Consider the following 18,970-nt stretch of genomic DNA (forward strand, 5'->3'; position numbering starts at 1 on the left):
GGAGGCAAGGATATACAATGCAGAAAAGACAGTCTCTTCAATAAGTGGTGCTGGGAAAACTGGACAGCTACATGTAAAAGAATGAAATTAGAACACTCCGTAACACCATACACAAAAATAAACTCAAAATAGATTCGAGACCTAAATGTAAGCCTGGACACCATAAAATTCTTAGAGGAAAACATAGGAAGAACACTCTTTGACATAAATTACAGCAAGATCTTTTTTGATCCACCTCCTAAAGTAATGGAAATAAAAACAAAAATAAACAAATGGGACCTAATGAAACTTAAAAGCTTTTGCAAAGCAAAGGAAACTACAAACAAGACGAAAAGACAACCCTCAGAATGGGAAAAAATATTTCCAAATTAATCAACAGACAAAGGATTAATCTCCAAAATATATAAACCGCTCATGCAGCTCAATATTAAAAAAACAAACAACCCAATCAAAAAATGGGCAGAAGACCTAAACAGACATTTCTCCAAAGAGGACACACAGATGGCCAAGAAGCACATGAAAAGCTGCTCAACATCATTACTTATTAGAGAAATGAAAATCAAAACTACCATGAGGTATCACCTCACACCGGTTAAAATAGGCATTATCAGAAAATCTACAAACAACAAATGCTGGAGAGGGTGTGGAGAAAAGGGAACCCTCTTGCACTGTTGGTGGGAATGTAAATTGATACAGCCACTATGGAGAACAGTATGGAGGTTCCTTAAAAAACTAAAAATAGAATTACCATATGACCCAGCAACCCCACTACTGGGCATATACCCACAGAAAACCATAATTCAAAAAGACACATGCACCCCAATGTTCAGTGCTGTGCTATTTACAATAGCCAGGTCATGGAAGCAACCTAAAAGCCCAACGAGAGATGAATGGATAAAGAAGATGTGGTACATATATACAACGGAATATTATTCAGCCATATAAAGGAACGAAATTGGGTCATTTGTTGAGACGTGGATGGATCTAGAGACTGTCATACAGAGTGAAGTAAGTCAGAAAGAGAAAAACAAATATCGTATATTAACACATATATGTGGAGCCTAGAAAAATGGTACAGATGAACTGGTTTGCAGGGCAGAAACTGAGAAACAGATGTAGAGAACAAACGTATGGACACCAAGCGGGGAAAGTGGAGGGGTGGTGGTGGTGGTGGTGTGATGAATTGGGCGATTGGGATTGACATGTATACACTGATGTGTATAAAATGTATGACTAATAAGATCCTGCTGTATAAAAAAATAAATAAAATAAAATTCAAAAAAACCCAAACAAACAGGGAGATCTGATGAACTTCAGAATTGGCAAACACATCCATGTGCTGGGAGGGTGGCACACCCAAGTCTATGAGGACAGAAGCTCCTGTAGGTTGGGACTCTTCCAGATCTCACCCTATGTACCTCTTCATCAGATGTTCATTTGTATCCTTTATAATAAACCAGTAAGGTTAGGTAGAGTTAAAAAACAAAAACAAAAACTAATAGTGTCCAGATCTACAGAGTTTAGAAAATGCACCCTTCTCAAAGCTCCATTTCCAAGTTAGAACATGGCTCCACGACTGGAAAAGCATTAAAAGTCCTCGTATCCTCTCAGAGGTGGTGTTGTATATAGATTTCAGAGCAAGAGTTTTCTGACTACCTTGTTGCTGTTGTTTAGTTAGCAGTTTCTCAACAGTCTCTGACCTATCCTTCTAATCAATCTTTTCTATCCTCTTGTTCCTTCCTCTTTGAACAAAGGAAAAAAAGATTAATGGTAAGTCCATTTTACTTTCTGGGAATTTGTTAAGACATGCTAAATCCAATCACTATTCAACTAGCCAATTATTACGAGAATGTTAACAATAAAAAATAAATGGATTCCTTCATAATTCTGATTGTGCACTTAAAAAATTGCTGCTCTAAGGTTAACTAAACATTCTAGGCATAATCAAAGAATATTCTGTGGCAGTTTAACATGTCTCATAATACTATGGACTTTTAGAGCTGTGTAACTCTAGGAGGAGCTGAAGCTAAAGCCTTGGGGAAATTCTGAGCTTGCCCTATTTCTAAAGCCCATCATGTGCTAGTATTACCAACAGTTCAAATAGAATAACTTATGTACTACTCAAATATTTGTGAACCATTAAGTTTTGCATAAATAAAGATGTCTATTAACCAAATTGGAAAAAAACAGTGAGATCTGTCAACGACCTTGGATTCTATCCTTTGAAATCTACAGGATTAAGCTGTCAGTGCCAGCATGGATTTATCATTCAGATGCAGTGAGTTTACTAAAGAAAATTTCATCACGCGGATAAATGACAGACTTAACTGGCAGCCTTCTGAATTACTATAATTAGGTTGCAGTTTGTGCCATGAAGAGAATGAGGCTTTATCAAATATGGGTATCCTCATAACATACAGATAAAAGGTAGAAAAGATACTTTGGGAACTGAGAATGTGGAGTAGGGTTTGGAAATGTAGTCTATAGTCAGTAAGAAAGGGATAGCCAAGATCAAAGAGGATGCTAGGAAGTTAAGGAAATGATGCATTCAAAAGGCAAAGCAAAGTTGAGGTCTAATGACCATAAAGTCATTATGGCTGGGTAAATTACAATAACCAGTATACCACAAAGTGATTAATATCTTAATTGCTAAGAGGTTTTCCAACTCAGCTTATTAGGGATTTTTGTGGGAAAACATTTCTAATTTAATATGCAAGTCAAAATGAAAAGAGGTTTTCTTTATAATCATTTTGATGAAACAGCAATTCCATAAAGATAGAATATCTCTGTACAAAATGATTAACAGCAACTATTTTTCTGAGGACTGTCATTCTTAGATACAGGTAGATTCTGAGAGAAATAAATATATACAGACAAATGCATTCTCCCCTTCCCACCTCTCCAAACTCTTACCAGTTTAATTCTATTCGAGTCAAAATGAGACCTATCTGGAAACAGAGAGAAAAGGACCATGTATGTGAGTCATAATAAAGGAGTTAACTGTAATTCTTGTTCTCTTTCAAACTTTGCTTATACATTTCCTTCCTGATTTACCTATCAATGCTTCATTCATTTATTAACAAAATATTGGCCATGCTGATCTCTAGCCTCACCTATTAACTGCCTACTCACCAACTCCACGTGGATAACTAATATGCATTTCATACTTAACATACCCCAAATAGAACACTTGATCATTTCTCCTAAGCCTGTGCCGCTCCCTATCTTCTCAACTCAGGAAAAGGCCTAGAACTTTCATCTGAGAGTTAATATTTCTCTTCACATACAATCCATTAGCAAATCATGTCAACTCTAACTTCGACATATGTCTGGAATCCTACCATTTTTCTTTATCATTTCTCCTCTAGTCCAAGTCACCATTATCTCCCGCCTGAACAATTGCAGTAGCTTCTTAACTGGTTTTCCTACTTCTGTCCTTGCCTCTCTGTCTTCTATTCTTGACACAATAGCTAGAGTGATCTTTAGAGACATTTTTAAATATCACATCAGTCCTCTGCCCAAAATCCACCCATGGCTTCCCATATAAAATGGCTTTTACTCAGAGTAAAAGCCAAAGTCCTCACCATGGCCGAAAAAGGCCCTAAATGACCTGAAATTGAAAACACCTTTGATTTAATCAAAACAACTGACTCAAAAATTATACAATACAATGAAGTGTGATTGGTCATGACTCAAATCTGTCAATGCTATCAAAACCAAGGCCTAACCTTTGACAGAATTACATTCACAAGTTTGCAAGGACACGTGTACAAGTATGTTCAGTGCGATATTATTTGAAATAGCCCAAACCAAGCAACAATTTAAACATCCACTGATAGAGGAATGGTTAAATAATTTATGGCATATAATCATACTCTGAAATACTAAGAAGCTGTTAAGAACTGTGATGAATCTTTATGTGTTTACATGGAAGGATTTTTCTCCCTCTCTCTGACACACACCCCTCCCTTTAGTAATTCCAAACTGAGTGCAGTTCCCCACATCTATTTGCCCTTGCACAGGCTGCTGCCTCTGAATATCTCCACCCTCCTCACTGTACTAATTCCTACGCATCCTTCAAGACTCATCTCAGAGTATCACCTCCTTAAGGAAACATTTCCTGACTCCCCTGGCTGTGTAGGACAGGTGCTCAATGTTTGTTGACGAGATTAAAGGAAAAATATCTACATTTTCTACTCTAAAAACTAGCTTGAAACTTCATTCTAAAAACTAAGTGGTAAAGCAATTATACTCCAATAAAGATGTTAAAAAAAAAAAAAAAACTAAGTGGTATCTACTCTCTCTTTCTCTCAAATACAATGTAATTTATTTGTATGTCACAAATTCTACCACTGATATGGAACTATGGTCTTTCCCTAGTGATCTTAAACCACATCTACTCAGAAAGGTGTGCAGTGAGGAATAATTTTTTTAACAGCTTTATTGAGATATAATTATCACAATCATGTAATTTAATCATTCAGATCACACAATTCAATGTTTCCTAATACATTTACAGCGAGATTTTTTTTTTAACAACACTAAAAACAGTCTGAATTTGGAAGCCATCAATTTGTGATTATCATAAGGTGTAACACAGAGGTGGGGGAAAAAAAGCAATTATTATATCTTATATAAATGGCTTAAAATATTTCCTTAAGACAATCTACCTAGGGACCACATTATTGGGATTATAGGAGTAGGAAAGAAACCTGTATTACTCTCAATCTCATCAAATGTTAAAAAAAAAGATATTTCTAGGGCTCGATAAATATTTGTTAAATGAATAAAATTTCCAACTATCTAGTAAATATATCATCCCAATCCTTCATACTTAACATATTCCGAATGGAACTCATTGCCTACTGGTTTTCTTTGTAACTTCCTCATTCCTACTAATGGCGCCAGTAGTTCCCTCATAGTCATCTTTGACATCTGGCCCTCCTTCATTCTGTCATAGTCTGTAGTTTTCACTTGTAATTTCACAGCTGCAAATTCATACTCAGGACACAATTCCCCTCCTCTACTCAGCCCATCTGAAAAGTTTCCTGCAGTTAGCCTCTTGATGTTTTGATGTGTATCATGTGAACCACACATTAAGTCTCAGTCCAAATTCAGTTCACAACCACAAACTGGGTCTTCTGCGTCATATAACAAAATAATACTCTTTAATTAAAATAACCAGTAATAGCCATTAATAAGTATTTTTAAAGATGCCTCTTGAAAGAGACACAGATCTCTGGTATAATCTTGTATCTTTCTCCCTAATATGTATTAGTGTTATCCATAACTAAATCTAACCTTTTTTTAATCTCTAAAATCTGATCAGAATGCTCATGCAATCCTGGAGACGCTTTTAATCACACACCTTTTAGAGACTGTACTTATTTCTGGCACTGCAAATCGGTTAGCTATTCAGGAATTTGCTCTAACTCTCCTGTTCTCTCAGGTAGTATAAAAAGATAATGAATACATCTTCGAACTGTAACAGAGGATAAATATGTCATAGTTATTCTATTCTAGTTATTTCTATTCTATTTTCATAAGACTTTCTGCCCTTTACTATTGTTAGCACCAGGAGTTACTAGTTAGCTGTTTCCTAAAATGTACATTCAAGTTCCTATTTTTAGCTAAATATGGCATCATAAATGTAGACTGGTTAAAAAAAAGATTTTTAATCTTTTAAAAAATTTTTAAGCTTTAATTGAAGCATTAGAAATGTATCAATCTGATGTGAAAACCATGAACATGCCCTAAAACTGAGGAGAAAGAGAACAACAATGAAAATAGAAATGTTTGGATAATGTTAGTACCCTAAAAACAAATAAACAAACCAGATTACTGATATTACAGGAGGCTAGTCAGCCTGCAATTTATATTGCAAAAGTCTGTTGTTGCTGCTAATAGTCTGAATTACTTCAGCTTTTATAAATCAACTCTAATACACAGAATATCTTTTTTTATCTTTCAGTTCCAAACATAAGTGTTTACCAGAAAGCAACTTTTAGGCAAATCTACCCTCCCAGCCCCAAAAAGGATTTTGATTAATTTCAAAATAGAAGTAAATAACACAGAGAAGCAATATGATACCTTAGGATAGTCCTTAGGAGAAAGCACAGGTGTCTGAAAGCCCCATGTCCCTCTTGTAACATCAGCATTTAATGAAAATCCTATTGTAACTGTGATGGCTTTGTGCGTGTTCCACAAGATAGACTGAAATCTCTAGCTCCACCAAGATCTCCATGAGGCTGTAGGGAGGCAGAGGTACCAGCCTTTTAAATCTTGGAGATACCAAGAGAAAGCAAACAAGAGTGTTGCTTCAGCATCAGTTGTAAGAGTCTTTATCCTGTCTACTACATGCCAGTGCAATAGAGTGTATTTCTCCTGCCCTGCTCAGTTTGGAACTCTCCAAGGTTCTGACCCTCAATGGTGGTCAGTAACCTACTGAGCAACACTTGGAAAACGAAAGTCCATGCAAAACAAAACTGTAGGCTCAGTGGTCCTCTGCATTTCTAAATTTTGATTCTAATATCTCACAACTACTTTGGCCTTACCCTCATCATTTCATCCCATCCCTGGTCGATACCTGCCTCACAGCACCCTTGATACATCACCAAATCCTATGAAATTCCTACAGCATCTGGATCTACTCCCTTCTTCCTTGTTTCATACATTCTCTCAAGTCCAGTATTTTAGGAACAGGGTTCAATGGATTGTGGAAGAAGGGTCAGATTTAACTTAACATTCATTTGTTTGGTTAGATTACAGCCAATGCAACTGGAGAAAAGTATTTCTTTCAACACTTTAAATGTTTTACTCTACTCACTTCTTGCTTGCTTGGAGAAGCTGGATGTAGTTCTCATCTTCTTTCCTTTATAGGTAAGTCCATCCCAGCCTCCTTTCAAGATTTATTTCTTTATCTTTGATTTTCTGCAGTTTGAATTACAACAGGCCTAGGTATAGTTTTTCTGGCATTTATGCTGCTTGGTGTCCTCTGAGCTTCCTGGATCTGTGGTTTGGTGTCTGACATTAATTTGGAGCAAATTCTCAGTTATTATTGCTTCAAATACTGCTTCTGCTCCTTACTCTCTTCTCCTCCTCCTTCCCCATTACTCATGTTATACCTTTTGTAGTTTTCCCACAGATTTTGGATATTCTGTTCCATTTAAAAATAATTTTTTTCTCTTTGCTTTTGGAAGTTTCTACTGATATATTCTTTTTTTTTTTTTTTTTGCGGTACGCAGGCCTCTCACTGTTGTGGCCTCTCCCGTTGCGGAGCACAGGCTCTGGACGCACAGGCTCAGCGGCCATGGCCCACGGGCCCAGCCGCTCCGTGGCATGTGGGATCTTCCCGGACCGGGGCATGAACCCATGTCCCCTGCATCAGCAGGCGGACTCTCAACTACTGCGCCACCAGGGAAGCCCATCTACTGATATATTCTTAAGCTCAGAGAGTCTTTCCTCAACTATGTCCAGTCTACTAATAAGTCCATCAAAGGTATTCTTCATTTTTGTTACAGTGTTTTTGATCACTACCATTTATTTTTGATTCTTTCTCAGAATTTCCATCTCTCTGCTTATATTATTCATCTGTTTTTGCATGTTGTCTACTTTTCCACTAGAGTCCTTAGCATATTAATTATAGTTGTTAAAAATTCCCAGTTTGATAATCCCAACATCCCTGTCTCATTTGAGTCTGGTCTGATGTTTGCTCTATTTCTTCAAACTGTGGTTTTTGCCTTTTAATATGTCTTGTAATTTTTTTGTTGAAAGCTGGACATGATGACTGGGTAAAAGGAACTCCAGTAAGTAGGCTTCAGTGGTATGGTGGTGGGATGTGGGGGAAAGGGAAGCTTTCTACAGTTCTAAAACAAAAGCATGGACCACACCCACCCTGCGCCCTGGAGTTGTTAACTCTCAGACTTGTCCACACTGAGTTTCCAAGAATTCATCATTCAGATTTTCTTACCCCAGTACTGGTTCCTTCAGAGGTTTCTCCTGTGGACTTCTACTCTGGTAAGATGTGGATCTCTGCATCTGCCTGTCTGCTTTAATTTGGGGCGGTGGGCAGTGGTTTGCTCTGTGCTGATTTTTCAGTTTGTTCAGATTTTTACTTGTGGTTAGGATGGAGTGATGACTTCCAAGCTCCTCAGATTCCAGATCAGAAACCAGAAAAAAATATTTCAAATGTGTAAATTCCTAAGATTGCTTCCTCCCTCCCAGAAGTTCCTCAGAAGCCCTCAAACCAAGGAGAAAAAGGAGAAGATAAGAGTAAGGTAATGAGCAACAGTAAGCGTTCTCCTGCTTCAACCATCAGAATCACTCAAAGTAGTTTGGCCACCAGGAGTTGGGAAACAAAAGGCAATTTATAACATCCTGACTGCTATCCCATCTCTCTCACAGAAGTTGTGTGTGGGGAGGGAATGTTTCAAAGAACTGTCAGAATTAACCCCAAAAGAACACCTGGAATCTTATCTCACTCTCTCCAGTCTGCCCAGCACCAGTTTATGCTGCCCCAACGTTTTCCTGTGGTAAAGTCAGAAAACATGATTTCCCCTGAGACGCTTTCAAAGTCTTTCAAAAATAGAAAAACAGGGCTTCCCTGGTGGCGCCGTGGTTGAGAGTCCGCCTGCCGATGCAGGGGACACGGGTTCGTGCCCCAGTCCGGGAAGATCCCACATGCCGCAGAGCAGCTGGGCCCGTGAGCCATGGCCACTGAGCCTGTGCGTCCGGAGCCTGTGCTCCGCAACGGGAGAGGCCACAACAGTGAGAGGCCCGCGTACCACCAAAAAAAAAAAAAAAAAAAGAAAAACAAGGAAAAGGACAAGGTTATGTGGAATGTAGCTCAAATGTTTTATAAGCAGATTAAAGAAGAAAAACTTTGATTTTATTTCTTGTGAATTTTGCATATATCGGATGGATGGAAGAAGGCAGAAGGCATTATATAGTGTTTGCTTGGTACTGGCCCAAGGTTTTCCTCTAATTCCTCCCTAGAGAGGGTAGGGGCCAGGATGACAGAATGACATAATAGAGCACAGGTTCTGGAGTTGTGATGCCTGGGTGCAAAATCCAGTGCCACCACTTATTAGCTGTATGACCCTGGGCAAGCTACTTTTCTGTGCCGTGGTCCTCTCAATTGTAAAACAGAGATAACAACGGTACTTACCCCACAAGTTTTTTATGAAGATTAAATAATTAGTGTTAAACACTTAAAATAAAACCTGGCACATGGTATCACTGACAGAAATTCTTGTCAACTCTTAGCTTTAAAATTCATCTTTAAGCAAATTGCTTACTACCACCTGTACCACTACCCCATGAGACCAAGCCACTGTCATCTCTTGTCTAGACCTTGACAATAGTCCTAACCAGTCTCCTTGTCTCCACTGCAATTCCACTCCAGTCTGTTCTCCAAGCAGAAGTCAGAGTGATCACCTAAAAACTAAGTCACACTATGTCACTCCTCTGCTCAAAACTCTCCAATGGCTTCCGGCCTCACTCAGTATAAAATCCGAAGTCCTTACCATGGTTTATTAGATGTTTAAGGCCTTCCGTGATCTTACTCATTTCCTGTCCCTTCCCATGCTCCTTTTCCCCTTCTCCTACCATCCTCCATTTCAGTCTGCTCTAGCCACACTGGGCTCCTATCTCAAAGTTTTTGCATTGCTGTTCCCTCTGCCTAGGTATCCACATTGCTCTCTTTCTAACCTAATTCAGGTCTTTGCTTATGTGTTCACTCATCAGAAAGGTCTCCCTCTAACCACTGCCCAAGGACTCTACCTTTACTCTGCTTTATTTCTCTTTTTAGCACTCTTCACCGCTTCACATTTTACGTATTTGTTTGTTTATTGTTTTTTCGTCTCTTAGGACACAAATAAACTTCACAAGGACAAAGATTTTGAATTTTTTTTTCTGTATCCCCTGGATCGAGAACAATATTTGGCATACGGTTTGGGCTTGATAAATATTTGAATTAAGGAATAGAAAACATTCACTATTATTATCCCATCTGTGACATCTTCTTCATACCAAATTATTCCAACAGCTTCCAAACAGGACTTTAGGCTTTCGATCTCTTCTGTCTCCAATTCATCTTACATATCATTAGGTCGTTCTTACTAAAACTCTGCTTTCATAATGTTATTCCTCTGCTCAAGAACACTCCTCTCTGACCTCAACAGTTTCTCAGTATGCTCTGCAAGATGTTAATAGATGTTATATGACAAGAGAGACTTGGTAATTAAGAAAGTGTGGAAAATACAGGGTTAGAGAAATTTGTGTTACTTCTCAGAGTCTTTAATTTACTAATGTGCATTATAAATCTCCTGGAGAAGAATTTGTTATTTCCCACTATTTGTGACTGCAGAATGAATCCTTTTCAAGGAGCAGGTCAAGGATCAGCTTTTGCGAAACATGCTGTAAAAAATACTGGCCTGTGGAAGTACCTAAGACCATTTTCAGAAGTGACCATCAGGGCTCTAGGTAAAAAAGTAAAAAATATAGTTGTCTTAGGTGCCCTTCCTGCTTCCTTTCCCCATCCCTATTCTACATTCTATGGTTTCTTACTAACAAAGCTTATTAAGAAAAAAAAACAGCTCGGAACTTCCCTAGTGGTCCAGTGGGTAAGAGTTGGCACTCCCAATGCAGGGGGCAGGGGTTCCATCCCTGGTCGGGGAACTAGATCCCGCATGCACGCCGCAACTAAGAAGTCTGTACACAGCAACTATGAGTCCGCATGCCGCAACTAAGAAGCCGCCAGTGTGAATCAACACCTGGAACGCCCTGATTGCTCTGTTCACCTCCGGCGGCCGCACGCCCACCCAGCCCAGCACCCAGGACACAGCCAAAACCCCCAGCAAGGTGACAGTCCAACCCCCTCAGCACCCACTATGCCGGCGCTCAAGCCGCCTCAAAACCTGATAGAGGGAGCGCCCCACAGCCACCACGTCTGGGCCCAGATCTGCTACGCTTTCTAGGAGTCTTTTTAGGAGTTTTTTTTGTTGTTGGTGGTGGTGGTCAGAAGGTGCTTTATTGAAGGGCGGGGGTTCCAACATCCCGTGGCAGCTACCAACGGATCTCGCGGAACGCCCGCTTCTCCACCAGCTTCACTTTGTACTTGCGCTTGAACTTGGCTCGCTCCCGAGGTTCCATCATGTTTCTCCTCTGGAAGCTGAAAGATCCCGCACCTGAAAGATCCCGCAAGCTGCAACGGAGATCCCATGTGCCAGAACTAAGACCCGGAGCAGCCAAAACAAACAAATAAATAAATAAATATAAAAGAAAAGAAAAACCCATCTCAAACTGCAGATATGTGTATTGGCATATATATTTGAAAAGAAGAGGCTTTCTGGGCTTCTGACCTACTTTAGTTTTCCTTTTGATCCATAAATAATCTTGTTCTTCAATGAACATATGTTATATTTTGAATCTTTTGCTTGCATACTGTATCAAGAAGAGATTCTCATAGTAGATACTCAGTATTTTTAGATTCATTAGTATGCACAAATTCAGTAAGATGCAGGCCATGCAAAGTGTGACACTCCTTACTAAAAATTAATTCTGAAAATCGTATTAGATAACACAGCTTGGATAGTAAATCTATTAGGTTCAGGTTTTGGCAAGAATATCTCTACTGGTACTATACTATTATACGGAATCCTCATTGTGAATAAGTGAGCTTCTTTAAATTATATTCCAAACTTTGCAAAAATTTTATGTGACTGAATACTCAATGTTTTTTCATGACAACAGTAAGAAGCACGGTTTCACTGAAATGAATGTATTCATTACTGAAAATCTCTGAGGAAGGATTGTGTCTGTAAGAATTCAGAAAATGGATCCCAGAGAGGTATAGACCATATATATTTCATAGTACCTATCTGCCATGCCCTGTTGGGAGAGCCCTCACTTATAGTATAAAGTGGTTTTGTTTTATATTATGTATATTCTATACACTGTACCTCTCCCTCCAGGCCATAGCTAACTGGGAAAGGGGCACATACCTCACCCAAAGATAATTGTAGTAAACTATCTTTCATCCTGATAGAACTTCAATTTTCTTCAGGTAAAACTCCCACAATAATTTCCATTTTAAAGAAGAGCTTATATACCAGTGTACATGGACGTATACCTTTGAACAGAAGGACTTTTTTGGGTCCCCATCAATAGACCACCATTCCTTTTCACTCTCCAAATATAAGGCTTCATTTACCACAGGGGGAAATGACTTCCATTCCAACTCCAGGGATGGGCCTGATTTAATCACGTTCCCCTTGCCAGTGATAGGACAGGAATTATATATTCTGGTGGCTTCTCTTTTCTACCAACAGAGTTTATTAACCCAAACAAATCTTTAACTGCAAATTTCGTCAATGAGACATGACGGAAAATCTGCTCACTTCCAGGGCAGATTTTAGGAAAAATTTCCTCACTCCTAAGAAAAGACCATAGGAAGAAATGGCCACTTCTTTTTCTGAATGTCATTGTATCTGGATGTGATGCCTGGAATGGCTGTAGCTATTTTACTAAGGGTAAAGCCAATCCCAAGGATGGCAGAGTGAGGGGATGCAGGGAACTCAGCGTTCCTGATAACACTGCTGAGTCTCCAATCAACCAACTCTAAAGGCTGCCCTTCCTCTGAACTTCCTGTTATAGGAGATAATACATTTCCTCTTTGTCCAGCCAATCTGAGTCAGGTTTTTATTACCTGTAGCTGAATGACTGCTGGATCAGAAAGGATATTAGGACTTGGATTGAGTGAGTTGGGTAAATCAGATTCCTTCTCTTGGGAAATACTAGGACTAAGAGACAAAGAGGGAAGCTGCCCGTTAGTTGTGAGAAACTGAACTGAAAGAGTATATAAAAACTCAAACTCGACTGAGCCATTATAAAAGGAATAAGAAGGCAGAGGAAGTCAGCTAGGAGAGAGAGAGAAGAGGAATACGGAGCTGTGTAGCAAGAAGCAGAGAAGCCATTAGGAAGAATGAGACTACTCCTTCGAGAAAAAGACATTCTTTCAGCTTTCTAGCTCCTATGATGCCCAGCTAATCTTTCCATAGTCGTGAATTACCATAAGACATCTCTGTAACCTGTCACTGCATTCTCCTTCATGACAGTTAGGTTGAGTGTGTTCTCTGCTACTTAACAAGCCCTGTCTTAGGACACATGAGGGTTGATGGAGAGGGGAAAGTCAAATTAGACTAAAGCTGTTAAATAAAAGGGGCCAAAAATAATGGATGAAGGACAAAAAAAATGGATGCAGTGATAGTAAAAACTTAACAAATGAGATTATAAAAGAAAATAAAAAGTGAACAAAATGATCACACGATCAGTATCAAACAAATTGGCCACCAAAAGAGAACAGATCATGTGTCAAAGATGTTCTAAAAGGTATCCCAGGTCCGGCATTAGATTTTCAAACCCTTTCCTGACACATTTTTACCTTTCACTTATTCTTATGCTTTTGGAAAAGAATGCCAGGGCTTGACATTTTCTCTCTGCCACCTTTCTTCCATCTGGTGCTTCTTTCTTCCACTCCCCCACCAACTGAGTTCCGCTGACATTACCCCATATTAGTCCTGACTACATTTCACTTGGGTTATTGTAATACTTGTCAAGGTGATCACCATAGCTCTGGGATCTCCCAGTTCCAATCCAAAGTAATCTTTCTAAAGCAAAACTATCATGTCATCCTTCTATTTAAAAATTCTCAACAGCTCTTCCATGTTTATAGCATTAATTAAGCCCATATTACTTCTTAGTCTACTAAATATACAGAACTCCATAATATATATAGTTTTAACCCATCTTTTACACCCTTACTATCTCTTCCCATTACTATATTCTCCTACTATCCACCTTTCCTCCCCCATTTGCTCCAGTCAACCTGAACTGCTTTGTTCTCTATATAAACCTCAAAATTTTCAAACTCTGTACCTTAGTTCATGCTGTTACCTTCGTCTGAAACTTACCTCCCCCCACTCTAAATTCTCTTCCACCCTTGAAGGCAGCATAAAGGAGTAACAGATTTTTAGGAATAGCAGCATATTCTAATTAATAAAATCAGCATATGAATGGATCAGAGTAGATATATGCAAAATCAATTTAAGGATTACCAATTCAGTAATACTTTACTTAAACAGAAAGATAGACTGTAGCCAAAATGGGAGTTTATCAGCAAGGGCAGCAGCAATCTAAGAGTTATCCAAAGGTATCAATCAGAGAAACTAGATCCTTTGAATAGTCCTTCAAGTTCCAACTCAAATGCCATCTTATTTAAAAAAATCCTGCCTTGCTCTTTAAGCTTTGTCATTGTTATAAGAATATGTCTCATTTATTCCAATTGACTAGAAAGCAGAAAACACATCTTATTCAATTTGTAGTCCACAGCACTAAGAACAATGACTTATCATAGATGTCCAGTAAATATTTGCATAAATTTAGTCTTAGGCTGTTGGAGAACAAAAGGGACATTGAGGTTTCCTTTTCTATCTTCAGGTTAAAATAATAAAAGAAAGACTTTAAAGGGTTCCTACTTCTCTCTCAAGGAGAATTTGAGTTAGCTAAACATCTTGTTTAAAGTATAAAAACAATGAACATGTGTGATGATATTATAATGAAGGAGGAATAGAAGTTTTTAAGAAAAGTTAAGTAAGAAAACTGAATGGGAATTGAATTGGGCAACTAGCTTACTAAGCAACTCAGGTCAGAGTTTCATAGCATAATTATTTTACTTGGAATGCCAATGATTAACAGTAAAGATCATATATTACTTGTAAGAAACAACGCAAAACAAAATTTCAGATCGGACACTTAAAAAATGTTAACATGCATTTCAGAACCAAACTGAATTGGTTATTTTGCATTATGAATAACATGTCCCTGTTTCTTTCCATTAATGGATTTCTCTAAAGAGAGATAAAAGTGGCGATAACTAGTATGTCAGTTATCCTCATAGAGTAGTAAAGTAGAAATTGGTGAGTTATACATAAGGAGAATGGGTAATAAACTTGCTTGAAGTCATATAATAACCAGGACAAAGTATCCTTATGTTAAGGCTTATGTATAGCATTTGACTATACTGAATCAAATTATACAGACCCAAATTTGAAATACAAATTTGGTTCTGTAATGAGAATACACTGAGGATGTTAAACTTTCTTGGTAAATTGAAAAATAACACACTGTCTATTAAGTAAACAACTTAACTATTAATAACAGAGAAATGGTTAAAAGCAATATAAGTATGTTTTGGGCTGACTATCTTGGTCCACCGAAGTGCAATCTTAGTTCAAAACAGCAATCCGTCAACGTTAGAGAGTCAATACTCTCAATTCCTCAATAAACGTTTACATAATATTTACAATATGCTGTGGGCTAAGCACTCTGCCAGGTACTGAAAATACAAACATAAATAAGAAACATTTGTGCCCCCAAGGAGTTCGGTTTAGTAGGGGAGACAGATCTAGAAGCATATAATTGTAAAATGGCAAGTACAGCACTGAGAGCTATGCATAGGCCATTATGGGACCACAGAGAAGGGACCTCTGCCTAACCTACCTAGCATAAGGGAGGCAGGAGAGGCTTTTCATGCCATTGTTCTTTCAATAACATCTATCACCACTGTCATAATCATCATCAAAAGTCCCTGTAGGGACTTCCCTGGTGGCACAGCAGTTAAGAGTCCGCCTGCCAATGCAGGGGACATGGGTTCGAGCCTTGGTCCGGGAATATCCCACATGCCACAGAGCAACTAAGCCTGTGTGCCATAACTACTGAGCCTGCGCTCTAGAGCCCGCAAGCCACAACTACTGAGCCTGCGTGCTGCAACTACTGAAGCCCATGTGCCTAGAGCCCGAGCTCCACAACGAGAAGCTACAGCAATGAGAAGCCAGTGCACTGCAACAAATAGTAGCCCCTGCTCTCCGCAACTAGAGAGAGACTGTGCGCAGCAACGAAGACCCAATGCAGCCAAAAAAAAAAAAAAAAGTCTCTGTATACACAGCCAAAAAAGTAAGCAGCAGATTCCCCACACAGATTTTAAGCAGTAGTTAATATAAAAAACAGAAAAAAAATTACTGATATCTATTGACCTATATATAGAAGTTTGGGATGTCAGATTTTACTGGTAGATAAGGTGACCAAAGGAACAAGAAAAAAATTTAATTTAAATATTTAAATTTAATTCAAAAAAATCTTTAAAAATCCTCCATCCCCGCCCCCCCCAAAAAAATCCTCCATCTCTCATATAGTATTTATTATATATGATAAATATATATGTTTATATATGAAGGATCTGCTGATAAATCTAATAAATTGTTTGCTACACTGCAGAATAATGTTTTAAATATTCTGATTAACTTTTCTCTCAAAGGAATTTGTATTCTTTTTTTAAAAAATACTTATTTATTTATTTGGCTGCACCAGGTCTTAGCTGCGGCATGCGGGATCTTTAGTTGCGGCATGCGGGATCTAGTTCCCTGAGCAGGGAACGAACCTGGGCCCCCTGCATTGGGAGCGTGAAATCTTAACCACTGGACCACCAGAGAAGTCCCAGGAATTTGTATTCTGAAATCAGATTTCATACTCATAATTATCTTCTAAAGCAGCAGCCCCCAACCTTTTTGGCACCTGGGACCGGTTTCATGGACGACAATTTTTCCACGGCTGGGGTGGGGGAGGGGGGATGGTTCTGGCGGTAATGTGAGTGATGGGGAGCGATGGGGAGAAGCAGATGAAGCTTTGCTTGCTCGCCGCTCACCTCCTGCAGTGTGGCCTGGTTCCTAACAGGCTGAGGACCACTACTGGCCCGCGGCCCAGGGGTTGGGGACCCCTGTTCTAAAGGATCTGCATCTACAGTGAAAAATAAAACCAATCCTTACCTGGGAAAAGAAATTTCACCTCACATAAAACATAAAGCCATATTCTCCATGAAGCTTTTATACTATACTCCTCTAAAAGAGTGAAGCTGATGGGTGTACAGATTCTTAATAAGACATAACAGATGGACATGGTTAGTGAAACATGGTTAAGACTGAGGAGAAGAAGCAGTTGATGACAAGCAGGAAAATGTACAATTCTCACTTGCATTTAGGTGTGGGGAACTAATTTAAAAGCTACTTGAGATGCCTGTCTTAGACTTGTAAAACAGCACATTAAAAAGTTATACTGATTAAACACAGCACAATATTAAAGAATTTACATTTCATTTCAATTAGGTTTTTATACAGATAGAATTATAAACAGAGTACCAAATAACAAAATCATACAACTAAGTCAAGAAATAAGTAGAAAGAGGTAAGAAAATAGTATCTATTTTGGCTAAACAATCTGACAATGGCCAAATACTGTTTGAATAATAATGACTAAAATCTTGGAGCATTCTATATTGCAAAGAGTACAAACCTGCAGAGAGGAGATCATACAATAATCAGAGATTTCAACAAGCAAATGAAATGTTTAGCAGAGAAAAGTAAATCAGCTACTCTAACCCTGACATCTATGTTTCTTTTTCCCATGAGGATTCACTCCATTATTGGAGCTTCTCTAAGACTTTTCTCTCTCCTTTAAATGTGTTTAATTTGCACTGAAAAACGCTGAAGTAACACAGCAGAAATTCCTTTAAGAGGAAATAATAAGATCATTGTTACAGACCAAGAAATATTTACTAACATATACTTTATCACAATCATGTTTTACCTAAACAATTTCTATTTTTGCTTTCCTCACAGTTTTTTGTTTCAAATTCTTAACAGTGGATCACATCTTATAATTGACTGTAGAATTCTAATATACACTTGCAGGTGCCAAAGAATGACTAATCAATAAAATGGAATAAAGCAAACTGAAATCAGAAAGGCGTTCAATCTACATAGATAGGTAACCTATAAATTGCAAATAACAAGGAAGGGGAAGAAAGACAGAACTGAAAAGAGAAAAAGACAACTTGCATTACAGAAACCTCCCAGCTTGCCCCACACAGACCCTAAAATTACTAGTGGAACATTTTGGTATTGGCTCTGAAATTGGATCGAATCTACTTTCTGATACCAGTCTTTGGCACAAATCTGCATCCTGTTCCTACAACTGATGATTCCTCATTGTTTTAAGTTCTTAGAAAGCTTCTGTGCAAGGCAATATGTACAATCATTATCTGTATGTAATCTGAAATCCAACCCGCGAGGAACAAGCCTTCATTAAACCAGTGTTAGAAGCCCCTCTCTGAACATGTCAAGTCCCTTTCCCACTGCCTTTCTATTTGGATTGTCTCTTCTCTCTCCTGCTGTTGGAAGAATTCTTCTAGTGCAGAGGAAGGATGGAACAAGGGCTGAGGATCAAGTTACTGAGCATTTCTGAGCTAAGGAGGAAGAATGAGAGGCTGCTTTCCTCATTTTGTGGTTCCCAGGATGATTCCAGAAATGACAACATTCAAATTCAAGTCTAAAGTTATTTTTATAATGTATGCTCTGACTGAAGGATCTCCAACTAAATTGTCTTTTCAGAATTGAAGTAACAATGTCTTTTCCTATTACCTCTACTGTTGGATGGTCTCCTGTCTGTCCTGCTCTTGGGGTGATCTTTCTGGTGGAGGGGAAAGGTAGCTGGTCCCATGGCTGAGGGTCAAGTTACTAAGCCCTGTATCAGTTCTGCTGAGCAGGAAGACAGACTACTGTGTCTTCCTGGAAATTTTCTTCTTGGGGCATCTGGAAAGGCTCAGGATTCAAGGTTGGGTTAAACTTCAATTGTTGATTCATGGAAGCCAAGTCACAGCTTGAAGCTCTTCCTTGGATCTGTGGGTTTAGATAGGGAGGTGACGCTAAAGGCTCTCAAATTTCTAGAAGTTAACCCAGAAAGGACTCCGTCCCAGTTTGGGCCTTCCAAAAGTTCTAAAAGAAAAAAAACTGAGACAATCTGACATTTATTAGGGATCTGTATGTACTAGGAACTAGGCTAAGAGATGGGGACACAACAG

At 38.7% G+C, this 18,970-nt stretch overlaps 1 protein-coding gene and 1 long non-coding RNA gene across 7 annotated transcripts in view; both read right to left on the reverse strand.

Annotated features, from left to right (window-relative positions):
• Positions 1 to 18,970, reverse strand: part of SIK2 (salt inducible kinase 2) — a 132,082-nt gene that overhangs the window by 70,979 nt on the left and 42,133 nt on the right. The gene's annotated exons all lie outside the window — the stretch shown is intronic.
• Positions 725 to 7,963, reverse strand: LOC141279318 (uncharacterized). Its single transcript, XR_012333333.1, has 3 exons — positions 3,177 to 7,963; positions 2,914 to 2,948; positions 725 to 1,742 (listed from the first exon to the last, which is right to left on the reverse strand). It is a non-coding gene; the product is annotated as an uncharacterized lncRNA (long non-coding RNA).

Source organism: Tursiops truncatus, chromosome 8, assembly GCF_011762595.2.
Source record: "Tursiops truncatus isolate mTurTru1 chromosome 8, mTurTru1.mat.Y, whole genome shotgun sequence".
NCBI classification, from domain to species: Eukaryota; Metazoa; Chordata; class Mammalia; order Artiodactyla; family Delphinidae; genus Tursiops; species Tursiops truncatus.